Here is a 12,049-nt window from a genome sequence, read left to right as displayed (position 1 = left end):
CGTGTTTAGGGGAGTTGTTCTGATGTTGATTTCTGGGCAATTTGAGAGTGAAAATCCTTGGCAACTTATGAGCAATTTATAATAATAGGGTCATAGATTTAGAGCTGAGATCTTGGATATCTTGGCTCAACTCTCTCATCTTATGGAAATCTTATTTTAGGTGTTAAGTCTTTTCCTTTGTGAGTTAAAGGCCTATTATACCACCTATTATCAGTCTATGCAACTCCACTGTGAGGATTTCTCTAAGTTCCTCAGCCTTAAGAATGGACTGGAGCAAAGAACTTCATAAGATGCACTAAATTATCAGCTTAAATTTACATGTAAGTATGAGAAATGCAACACCAGTAGGCTGGCTATTCAGTGATGAATTCCTGGCCATGGAAAACCATGAAACAAAAAAATATATATAAGATGGCACTCAGCTCTAAGTGTTTTTTTCAGAGACTGGAACAATGTAGAAGAAAAGGGCACACACTTTTCAAATTATATACATTTTAACTTTGTTATTGGTATTCTCAATACATTACACTAGAGAAACTTAATTGTATAGATCTTAGGATTCTCAGCAAAAAAAAAAAAAAAACAGAATAGAAATGCATATTTGTAGCAAAAAGGCAAGGATGGCTTACATTCCTGGTAAGCAAATAAGTGAGCTAGTTATATTACTCATCCAAATCATTTTTGGGGATATATGGTCATAGTACTTGCAAAACAGCCTACCATGAAAATAATTGTGTCTTAAGCATCAATATTTATTGCACAGGATAAAAAGGAAGAAAGTTTTTATGCAGAATTAAAATGACCACAAATTAAATCAACATATACTTGATACTCAGTGACTTCTTTGTAATGGTAAGAATAAACAAGAGTTGAAAATATGGATTGAGAAATAGGAGAGGTCAAAAACTTGTAGACTCCATAAAAGCTTTGTGCTTATATATCATGAATGCTTTTTTTGAGAAAATATTGGAAAGTGCTGGACATGGTAAGCAAACATCATTAAAAATGAAGTTGATTATATTTTAAGAGATGAGTCATTCAAGTCAGTCAACAAACATTTATTAAGCACTCCTTCTATGCCAAATATTGTGCTAAGTGCTAAGAATTCAAATAAAAGGGGGGACCTCACATTCTCATAGAGGAGATGACATGTATAAAAAATATACAAAATGTAAATAACAATTTCAGAGGGAAAGGACTAGCAGTTGAGAGGCCCAGCAAAAATCTCTTGCAGAAGGTGGGATTTGAGATAGAATTGAAGGAAGGAAGAAGGCAGAAGTGAGGAAGGGAAACATTCTACAAATGGAAGATATCCAATGAAAAGGCACAGAATTGGAAGATGGAATGTCACATGTGAGAAATAGCAAGTTGGACTGTGTAACTGTAGAAAGGAATACAGTATAAACAGACTGAAAAGGCTAGAGACATTCAGGTTGTTAACAGCTTTAAATGCCAAACAAAGGACTTTATATCTGAGTCCAGAGGTAACAGGAACTCATGAGGTTTATTAAACAGGGGGTTGACATAGGCAGACATATTTTAGAAAAGTCATTTTGGCAGCTAAGTGGGGGACAGATTGGCAATGGGGAGAGGTTTGAAGTGAAAAAGCCAGGTAAAAGTTATTGCAATAGTCCAGGCAAGAGCTGAAGAGGGTCTACATCAAAGTGGGAATTTCATGAGTGGAAGAAAAGGGGTGATTTATTCAATAGATATTGTGAAGGAAGAAATGAAAAAACTCAATAACATATCAAATATGATAACATTGTAAATGAAAAGTGAATATGAATGAAGAGTTGAGGATGACCCTGAGGTTGGAAGTCCAGAAAGATGATGGTGCCCTTAATAGTAATAGAAAAGATGGGAGAAGGAAAGGGTTTTGAAGGGAAATATAATGCATTCTGTTTTAGACAGGAAATTACTCATTTGTTAATCAGCTGTCTATATACGATCAGTTCACAAACATTTTTATAACAAGATAAAAATAAAAATATTTAAATAAAATAATTTTTAAAAAAATTAAAAGATGGCATACAATTAAAACAATTGCATTTGATTTACTCAAAGAAGTTTGTGATGTTTAAAAATATATGAAAGAGAGGACATTTTACCAATTATAATGATTTTATTAGAAATTTAACTGATATGAATCAACTGCCATATTAATTAAAACAAAAAAAATCTTTTAAAAGCATCTTAACTAATTATTAATATATTTGCCAAGTAGTGAGATACAGCAGCCAAAGACAAGACAAGTTTAGAATATAAATTTGTAAAATCTACAGAGAATGATGGTAGAAAACCATGAGCTATATTGTCTCATAAAACAGAGCAAAGCAGTGGAGGTTATACGAAAAGCTTGGCAAAAGACCTAGATAAACAAAGTCACCCCTGAGGTACTTAAAGGTAAAATTGGAAGAATGACAACAATAAAAAAATATATAAAAAAATCTGAAAACTATATATAATTTTTTTACTATTAATGAATCTACTATACTTAAGACTGTAATATTATTACCCAAAATATGCTTATAGAAGAGTTAGAAATAGTATCAAAAAGAATAAGATTGAGAAAAGAAGCTGGATTAGACAAGGCATATATCAAGGAAGTCTATGCTGGAGGCAATAATTGTGAAAGAACTAAGAGACTGATTTTTAAGGTATCTGAAAAAGGAAGATATACTAAAGGGATAGAAATAATATGGAGTCTTATCACTACTAAAACAAACATGACTGAAGAAAATATCAGCAAATAATAAGCAGAATGCCTAATGTTCCATTTATAAAAATATGTAGGAAAATAATTTATACATCAGTGAGATATCCATCAAGCAGATATTACAAAGGAAGATGAATATATTCTTAAAATGTGATATTCCTGAAAACAGCATACTTTCAGCATCACATAGTTGATTGAAAAATCCCATCATAGTTAGTATACTTGTTTTTTTTTTACTGTAAAAAGCATTTCGGTGAAGTAAAACAACTGCTTTAAAAGCTCTTTCCCAATAAAGTATCTTACATACATACATTAAAATTATGTCATTGCTTGAAGGACACACAATAGGAATAACCTTGTTTGATGGCATTTTGATTTTTACTATCAAGTGAGGCATAGAACAATATGTATGCTCACCAAAGGTATTATCCACTGTAACAAAGACCTAAGGGTAATCTTGTGTCACATAAGGATTACCTAGAAATGATAGAACAGCTAGGTGGCTCAGTGGATAAAGCGTCAGGCACAAAGTCAGGAAGATTTGGCCTCCAATATATAGCAAAATCACTTTGCCCTGTATGTCTGTTTCCTCATCTACAAATGAGCTAGAGAAGCAATGACAAGGCACTTCAATTTCTTTGCCCAAAAAAACCTCAAATGGCATCACAGAGTTGGACATAACCGAAAATAACAGAACAACAAAAGAAACAATAAGTTTCCTTAAATTAGTGTCTTTGGAACTCAGACTAAGCATTCTTGCTCTAGATGTTTCTGTTTGTGTAAGATATTGGATTGGCTGCCCTGAAACGTTAAAGCTCCTCCTTATGAAATTTATAGACATTCAAGAGTTTGAAAAGCATTCACATGAGAAACCAAGTAGATGAAGGAATGAATGACCTCTAGAATCTGTCTATGTCTGTCTGTGTATACATACATATACATTGACATGTGTTTTATAGATAAATATATATTTATAACAGCAATTTATATATAAAGACACACATATATGTGATGTTGCTATTATTGATTTTATAATGTGTGAAAGACAGAAAGGAGGAAAGAACAAGAGAAGGAAGGGGAGACACACACATACAGATTGAAACTATATAACCATAATTAATTTAAATCAGAATTAAAAAGAAATATTGCCTTTGGAATTGAATAAAGGTCTTTCAAAGATCCCAATCTTCTTGAAACAAAAGGTCATTTTTTAAAACAACAATATTTTTTCATCATTGTATACCTAACCATGGAATCTTACAGTCTCCAGAGAAATGAAAAGGAATATCACCTAGAAAGCAATGGAGAGGCACGTGGTGGATATGAACTGATTACAATAATTACACACAAGTAGTTATGAAAGAACTGGAATAAAAGAAATCAAGGAAAAATCGTATGAATGAAAAAAGATGGCTTAGTAAGATGGCAAAAGCAAGAGAAAATCAATGCACAATGTTTCAAAGTTATCTTTTAAAAAATGTCAAGAAAATGTGAGTAAGGTTCCCAGTGTCAGACTTATAGGGAGATAGATAAAAGTATGTTACAACGAGCAGGCATGGAGGGATTGTGTCTGCATAAGTGCATCACAGCATCACTGCATCACATCAACAAGCTCACAGATCCATGCGAATGAGAGCTTTGGGAGGCACCAGGGAAACAACAATGAAAAATGGCATGAACTACATCTACAAACAAGTTATAAGCTAACAGAGGTTATTCAGTACTTATGTAAATACAACATATTGGCAGCATTTTATCAAGAAAAGGGAGATTCAGACAACATACTCTTAGAAGCTTCGTAGAAGAAGAGGTCATTTTCATTTAGGGACCAAGATGGAAAGGTAAGGCAAACTTTCAGAAAGGGGTTATATCTCTGCTGAATCTTGAAGGAAGTTAAAGAAGTGAAGGATTTCAACTAGTGGATATGTATAGGGAGTTTATTATAGGCTTGGGGAAAAGCATTGAGACAGGAATGTGTAGGCTGAGAACAAAGTATAGCGAATATACAGTCTATTTTGGCTTGAACACAGTGTGTGAAGGGGGAGTTATACAAAATAAAGTTGCAAGTATGGATGGGTTCCAAATTTCAGACTGCCTTAGGAGTTCATATTCTATCCTAGAGAGGATGAGAAGGTACTCAAGATTCTTAAACAGGAAAGTAGCATGTCCTGACCCGTAAATAAGACTACTTTGGCAGCTATTGTGAAAGATAGATTCAGAGAAGGAATAGATTAGAGGCCAGAGAGGCAAATTAGAAGCCTATTACAATAGTTCAGACAAAAGTTAGTGAGGACCTGAACTTTGCATGCATTTATATGGAGAAAGGGGGAAATGTGTGAGTGAAAACAAAGTGGTTGCATCTAGTACATTTAGTGAGGATCTCCCTTCTTGGAAGGCTTTATGGAAATAAATTAATAAAAATCACACAGGGTAAGGAAACATAGAATTATTCTTACCAATGATCATGGATCCAAAATGTAAAAGAAAACAAAAACCCAAATATGCCAATATGCAAATATGACATTTAAAAGTGAAAATGCAAATGCCTCAGGGATCCTCAAAGTTTCAAGTAACCACAGTAGCCACAGCTTTAAAGGTAATGCCAGTCTTACATACCTCACAGGATTTTTGAGAAGATGAAATGATATAAAATATAAAAGTATTTTAAGTATTAAAATGAGCAGAATCACACAATATTATCAGAATTATTTTTGTTAAAAGAAAAGTCCCATTCTATAGTACATTCCTCTGCTTACTGAAAATTAAGACAGAAAAACTAGTATTCTCTTCCTATATCTAGGAGATATAATTAGCAATCAGATAATCAGATTGTTTTTTGACACTGATCTATGGCTGCCATCAAAATGATATTTCTAGGAAGTCACATGGTTTATTGGATAGCATTTTCATACAGAGTCAGGAAGATTGGGTTTTAATACTGCCTTTAATAATTATTAACTTTGTTGCTCTACAGAATTTATGTCACTTCTCTCAGCCCCTGTTTTTTCATTTGTAAAATACAAAGATGTTAATACCAGAAGTACCTGCTGCATGAAGTTGTGAGGTTCAAATGTGAGACTTTTATCCTCTTTAGCATAGGATATGAACTTGCCTTTTACAAGAGCAAAAAAGCACATTATTCATGCCAGTTATTATTATTTCAAATGTTAATAATTAAAGCTAGAATGTCACCATAAGATATGTGTGTTAAAAGAATGGGCTTTTGCCCAAGACAAAATTTTAGAATTATTAAAAAGACTGCATAATTTCCCAAGTACACTACAGACCATCTCTTTCCAACTGCTCAACTTGACTCAACTCAATGTCCATTTGCAGAATTTGTTTTAGATTTATATGCTAATATGTTTATTTAAAACACTGGTCATTCAATTCCATGTCATAAAAAGGCAAAATGGAATAACAGTGTTAGAGAGACCTAGGTTCAAGTTGAAATTCTGTCTATGACACATCCTAAATGAGGGACTTAATTTCCAAGGGTATGCATCCAATCCTCGGTTATTATAAATTGAGAATGTGTTAACATGCTTTGGTAGTGGGAGTTTCCTCACTAAGAGATTCTCTATGCCAATAAAATCACAGGTCCAGTATCATCCCAATTTTTACTTTTATAAACTATCAGGATAATTGCTTATGAGTAATTATATCTCATTGAAGAAGACTTCTAAAGCTCTAAGTAAATATGATACATATATACATAAATGGAAAAAATGAAACATTTTATTCACTTTTTTATTGTTAAGTTCTCCAGTGGCAAATTGTTTTGAAGTTATATTTGTGCATTTGAAATTATGTGATATACAAAAACAATTTACATACAAGCTTTCAGAAAAAAAAAAAACTGTTGTCTTTTTAAAAGGGGGACACTTTAGCATTGGCAGTATGACAAGGGACAATCCTTAATTAAGAGAGTATGTTAAGACATCATTTATTTACTTAAGGCATACTAATTATAAATGCATCTTACCTGATAATTAAAGTAGGCTCAGCAGGACTTCTACTTAGAAAAATTTGCTTATAAATTAATTCCAGATTTTGTATATATTTGGAAGTAATAAAAATATATTTCTTAGTAATTCAGACATTTTACCATTTCACACTATTTTTTTTCAAAAGCTAGTAGGAATTTGTAAAATTTTATTACTTATATGAAAAGACATCTTGTTCTAAATCCTTTCTGTGGTTCAGGTAGAAAATCTTCTTGGGAGGTCACTAGTGGGCAAAGTGGAGTACGATGAGGGGCAGAAAATGAGCAGGACTTAATTTTCTATCTATGCTCCATAGTAGCTCTTGGGTTTTACTTCACATTATGGGTTTCTGTTCTACAAGGATAATTTTAGAAAGACCCGATTATAAAATGAGACTGTGTTTATAATTAAGCAAACCCTGTGGTCATTATGATCACTTGCTATTTGCTTTAATTTGCCAAAAAGTTGTGTTTGTCTATTTAGTAGCTCTAGCAGACAAAACTGTCAGATAAAATTCCAGCTGCAGGTAATGGAAAGATCTGCTTAAAGCTTTCCATCACTGCTGGAAAATGCAAGGATGTCATTAAGGTCTTGCGGAAACTTTCCATACTACAAAACCTGATGCCTACCTCAGGTCTTCCAACAATTAACTGGGGATTTGTTGAACTCTGAGGCAGTGAAATAGGGGTATAACTCTCCCATAGTGTTTTATATCTTTCACCTACAAAATGCCAAGTGTTTATCAAGAGAAGTCCTTTCTCTTTCAATTTTAAATACTTGAATGGCAGATATGGGTAAAAACAGCAAGCTGAGAAAGGGCTGGACCAAAATCATTGGGTTAAAATGTCAGATTTGGATGACATAGGCAGCAGTATCTTACCATCAGCCAGTTTGGAATGTACTTGAAACAAGTAATTTTTTTAGTTGTGAGTCTTTTCAACTATTGGCTGATCTGCAGTATCCACCCTTTTCCAGACTTCTGGCAAATGTACAAGTTGAAAACAAATGCTTTCAGTTTGCTTAAATGACAGGCCTTGGAAAAGCTCAATGACTGATATTTCACACTGAGTAGAACTCTCAGTGGTTGGGCTGAATGAACAACCCACCATGAGCCTACATTCCAAAAGAGACTAGCCATGTTCCCTGAGTCTTTTTTCAAACATGGCAGACTGAAAACTGAATATATGATAAAGACTTTAAGCTTCTCTCTGAAGAGTACCTAGCAGGGCACTATGGTCTCTTCCTTCCTCAGATAGTTAAAGATCTTCCAATTGGTTGAAGTGGAATAAGAAGGTCCTACCCTATTCATTTTCACAATATGCACAAACTCTCAGTTTTTATGTATACAGAAAGAAGGGAAAACTGTAAATTCCACCATTTACCAAAGCATTTTTATACCCTAAGGACAAAAGAGAAGGGAAAAGAGAAGACCATCTGCATCTGATTGAGCTTTATTCTTTATAAGTTCTATAACATTTATTTTTGGTTGGCTCATTCAAGCTATGGTTACTTTGTTTCCCAATTCCTTAGAATAAAATTAAACCACAGCTTTTCTTTCATGAAGAATATTAATTACACAGTTTTCCACATACCAAGGTGTTGCAAAATACTTTGTAAATGCAGAAAATTACACTCATTGGCTACAATAAAGGATAATGCTAAACACTTACATAAAAGTCGGCTAATTTTGCCAAATATTTGGCTCAAAAGGCTGGGTAAAGTAAATATTAGTAAGACTGACAGCTAATTGATTTGGTTTGCATTAAAGCAGGCTAATTTAAACAGAGGTATTTCAGTTTCAATTCTGAATATATAATTGGTTCAGATGCCTTCTATGCTTTCCCTAGGGCTACAAATTTAATTAGAACAGTGAGAAATAATCAGCCAATCATGTCAAGTTTTTTAGCTAGGCTGGAATGTTTGGACTGTTTGCCTTTTCTTCATCCCTCCCTTTTTTTATTGGTGGGATGGCTTTGATGTCAACCCATTCTGAAAGCTATTAAGAAGTACTATATGAAAGGAATTTCTATTTGAACTATGCAAAAGAGTTATAGAAAGAATACATATACCTACCCTCTTAGATTCCTTGACTAGGCAACTGGAAAGAACATGGGATTCAGAGTCAGAAGACTTTGATTGAATCACGATTTTGCTACTTGTTATTCATTTAACTTTGGGCAAATCATGACTTTTTTGGTTTTCAGTTTCCTAATCTGTAAATTGAAAGATGAACGAGAAGATCTCCAGACTTTCTTCCAATTTTGACTCCTCTAGACAAAGACAGAACAAAATAAAGTTGATCCCTAAGAGTTTGTATCCACTTATGGGACACATTCCAGATAGTAGAGGCAGCTGGGTGGTACGGTAGTAGTAAGCATAGGCTTGGAAGTAGGAATATTCATCTTCATGAGTTCAAATCTAGAATCAGACAATTACAACCTGTTTGATAGTGAGCAAGTCACTTAACATTGTTTGCCTCAGTTTCCTCATCTCTAAAATGAGCTGGAGAAAGAAATGGCAAACCACTCAAGGATCTTTGCCAAAAAAAAAACAAAAACAAATTGGGTCACAAAGAGTCAGATATAACTGAAAGGACTGAACAACTAGATAGAAAACAAACATCCTAGAAACCTCTTAAAGGTTTATGCCTCACATGTGGCTCTTTATCATTTGTAAACTTTGAGTTAAAGAGCTACCTTCATAACCCTAAGCCCATAGTATAGAGTTCCTTCTATATAGTAGGAATTTAGTAAATGTTTGTTGACTGAGCACAGAGTACAATAAATACTTCTGTAGAAAATTCATGGATGAATATGGAGAAAAGCTTGTCAGTACAAGAAAGAAAAAAGTAGATGTTAAAAAAGAAACAAACAAGGGAAAGTGGGTGCACTTTATCCCTGAGAGAACATAGATTAGAATCTGGAAGTTTCAAATTACTTGTGAATTCTGGCTCTACATAGCAACAGACTCCTTAGAGACCTCAAAGAATAAGGAATTATGAAGAAAAGTAACAGTTCCCATTTCTCCCCACCTCTTTTCCAGGCATTCTCAGTATTACATCAGTTTGGCTCTTAGGACATTCTACCTGAGGGCTGACCATTCCATTAATGTTTGTGACTCTAATGCTAAGTAAGATGTCTTCATAGATCAATTAGTTGCTTATAGCAAAGGAAAAGGGGGAAAAGCTAGATCAACTCTCTTCCCCAGGCAAGATTTTTTCTTCCAACTATGGTAGACCATTTGCAACCTTATCCCCTCCATTTCAGCACTACCACATAGCTCACATTTCCTCCGTGACTAGATTCTGTTTATTTTTTGCACATGGTTTCACATGAATTCAAACTAATGCATGCAATCAAGTTGGCTTGCCCTCCTCCCACTCCCTGAGTCTTCAAGAATATACAATTGACAGCCTTGCTTTACTTCCTATTGAAGACTATACTCTGGGCACTTTAGTAAACTTGCTATCCAAAATTCCATACTGTGTACCCATTTAGAGATGCATCCTTTTCCCACAACTAAATCAAGGAGAGAAAATAAAAGAAAAGCCTCTCTTCGTTCTTCTTGGTATACTGAAATATCGCTCTGATGACTAAGGTTTACATAAAACAAATATTCAAGAAATGATAAATGATTGTATATAAAAATGGTTCAAATATTGCAAGCAGTCCTCCAAAAGTTGGTGAAGTAAACTTCATGAGGTTCATATGAATAAAACTCATTAATATCAGAATACTTACCTTTTGTAAAGTCTGCTTCTTCCTGCCTTTTTTAGACATTTCAGAAAATCAGGGGCTTAGAAGAAGACACCTACCCCTATCTATCTATCTATATTTCATACATATACATAAACACATATATATATGTATGCATACATATATGTGCATAGATATAAATGCATATACACTTATATGATATGTATATACATAGACACACACATACATACACACATGTAGAAAAGTAAAAAGTTACTCATTCTAAGCTAAGGGTTCTTAACTTTTTTTGGGTTATTGACCACTTTGATAGTCTGATGAAGCTTAGAGATGGCTCAGTGTAATATTTTTAAATGTAGAAAAAAAACTACCTAGAACTATGAAAGAAGTCAATTATATTGAAATATAATTATCAAAATATTTGTTTAAAAAACATATTCATGAAATCCCAGGTTAAAGACTCATGTTCTAGACAAAATCTACTGACTTTCCGGTTACAAGACTTGGAGAATTACTATCACCAAGTCAGGGACAAGGTGAGATGTGGCATCCAAAGTTAAAACTCAAAATTTATTTTCCCATAAACAAGGTTTTAAAAGGTGGTTAAATATAGTTAAAATAGTACTAAACATCAGGTACACTCTAGGTTAAGTAAACTTTTTGCAGACTGGCCTAAGGACCTAGGCATCCATTAAAGCACTATTTTAATGGGAAAAATGCATTCTGTGCTCCAAGGAGACAACTTACAAATAAACCTTTGGAACATGACCTGTTGCAGACTTAGAGGCTCACTGTGCCTATTGCTGCTTTTTAAAAGAATCAATGAGATGCCAGATTGAACAGCACTTTTAATACTGTAACATTTATAGCACATCAATATTTAGCAAGATTAGCTCTTTTAGGAAGTCAATATAATCACCTAGTAAAAATGAATTATTTAAAATCTAGAAATGGAAGACTTCCTCCAGATTACATGTATTTAAGCATCTCCTTGTTATTGTTGTTATTTTTCAATCAATCAACCAATAAGTATTTATTGGATACCTACTCTTTGCCAAGAACTATGTAAGATGCTGAGGATAGAGAGACAAAAATTACAGTCTTATACCACCAAGAAGTTTCTGCTTTATAGAGGGATACACCATACATTTCAATAAGTATATTCACAAGGTAAATTTTGGTGGGAGAGGCCAATCAGAAAAGTCTTCTGGTAGAAAATGTTACTTGTGAAGAATTTTGAAGTAAATAAGAGACTCTAAGATAAAGAGATATATATGAAATAGAAATTTATTCCAAACATGAAGACAGAAAATGGAATGCTATGTGTGAGGAAAAGCAATAAGGCCAATTTGGCTGAAATAAAGATTGCTTATAGGGAAATGTAGTCTTCCTACTTCAGGCTTGATATTCCATTCACAGCACCCAGCCACCCTAATGTTTGATTTTACTAACAACAATAACAAGCATTTGTGAAATATCTACTTATATGCCAGATGCTGTAGTGACTGCTGAGGAAACAAAGACAAGAAAAAGCATTCTCCAACCTCAAAAAATTCACCTTCTAATTGGGAATACAACATGCAAATAATTCCATACAAGTAAGATATTTAAGATAATATGAAGGTGATATCACA

General features: G+C 33.6%; 1 protein-coding gene across 2 annotated transcripts in view; it reads right to left on the bottom strand.

The window, feature by feature from the left end:
- PCSK6 (proprotein convertase subtilisin/kexin type 6) overlaps window positions 1-12,049 on the bottom strand; it is a 240,175-nt gene that overhangs the window by 188,832 nt on the left and 39,294 nt on the right. The gene's annotated exons all lie outside the window — the stretch shown is intronic.

Source organism: Sminthopsis crassicaudata, chromosome 2 (assembly GCF_048593235.1).
Source record: "Sminthopsis crassicaudata isolate SCR6 chromosome 2, ASM4859323v1, whole genome shotgun sequence".
Classification (NCBI taxonomy): Eukaryota; Metazoa; Chordata; class Mammalia; order Dasyuromorphia; family Dasyuridae; genus Sminthopsis; species Sminthopsis crassicaudata.
The sequence above is the reverse complement of the archived record's forward strand: the minus strand, read 5'-3'. Positions and strand labels throughout refer to the sequence as shown.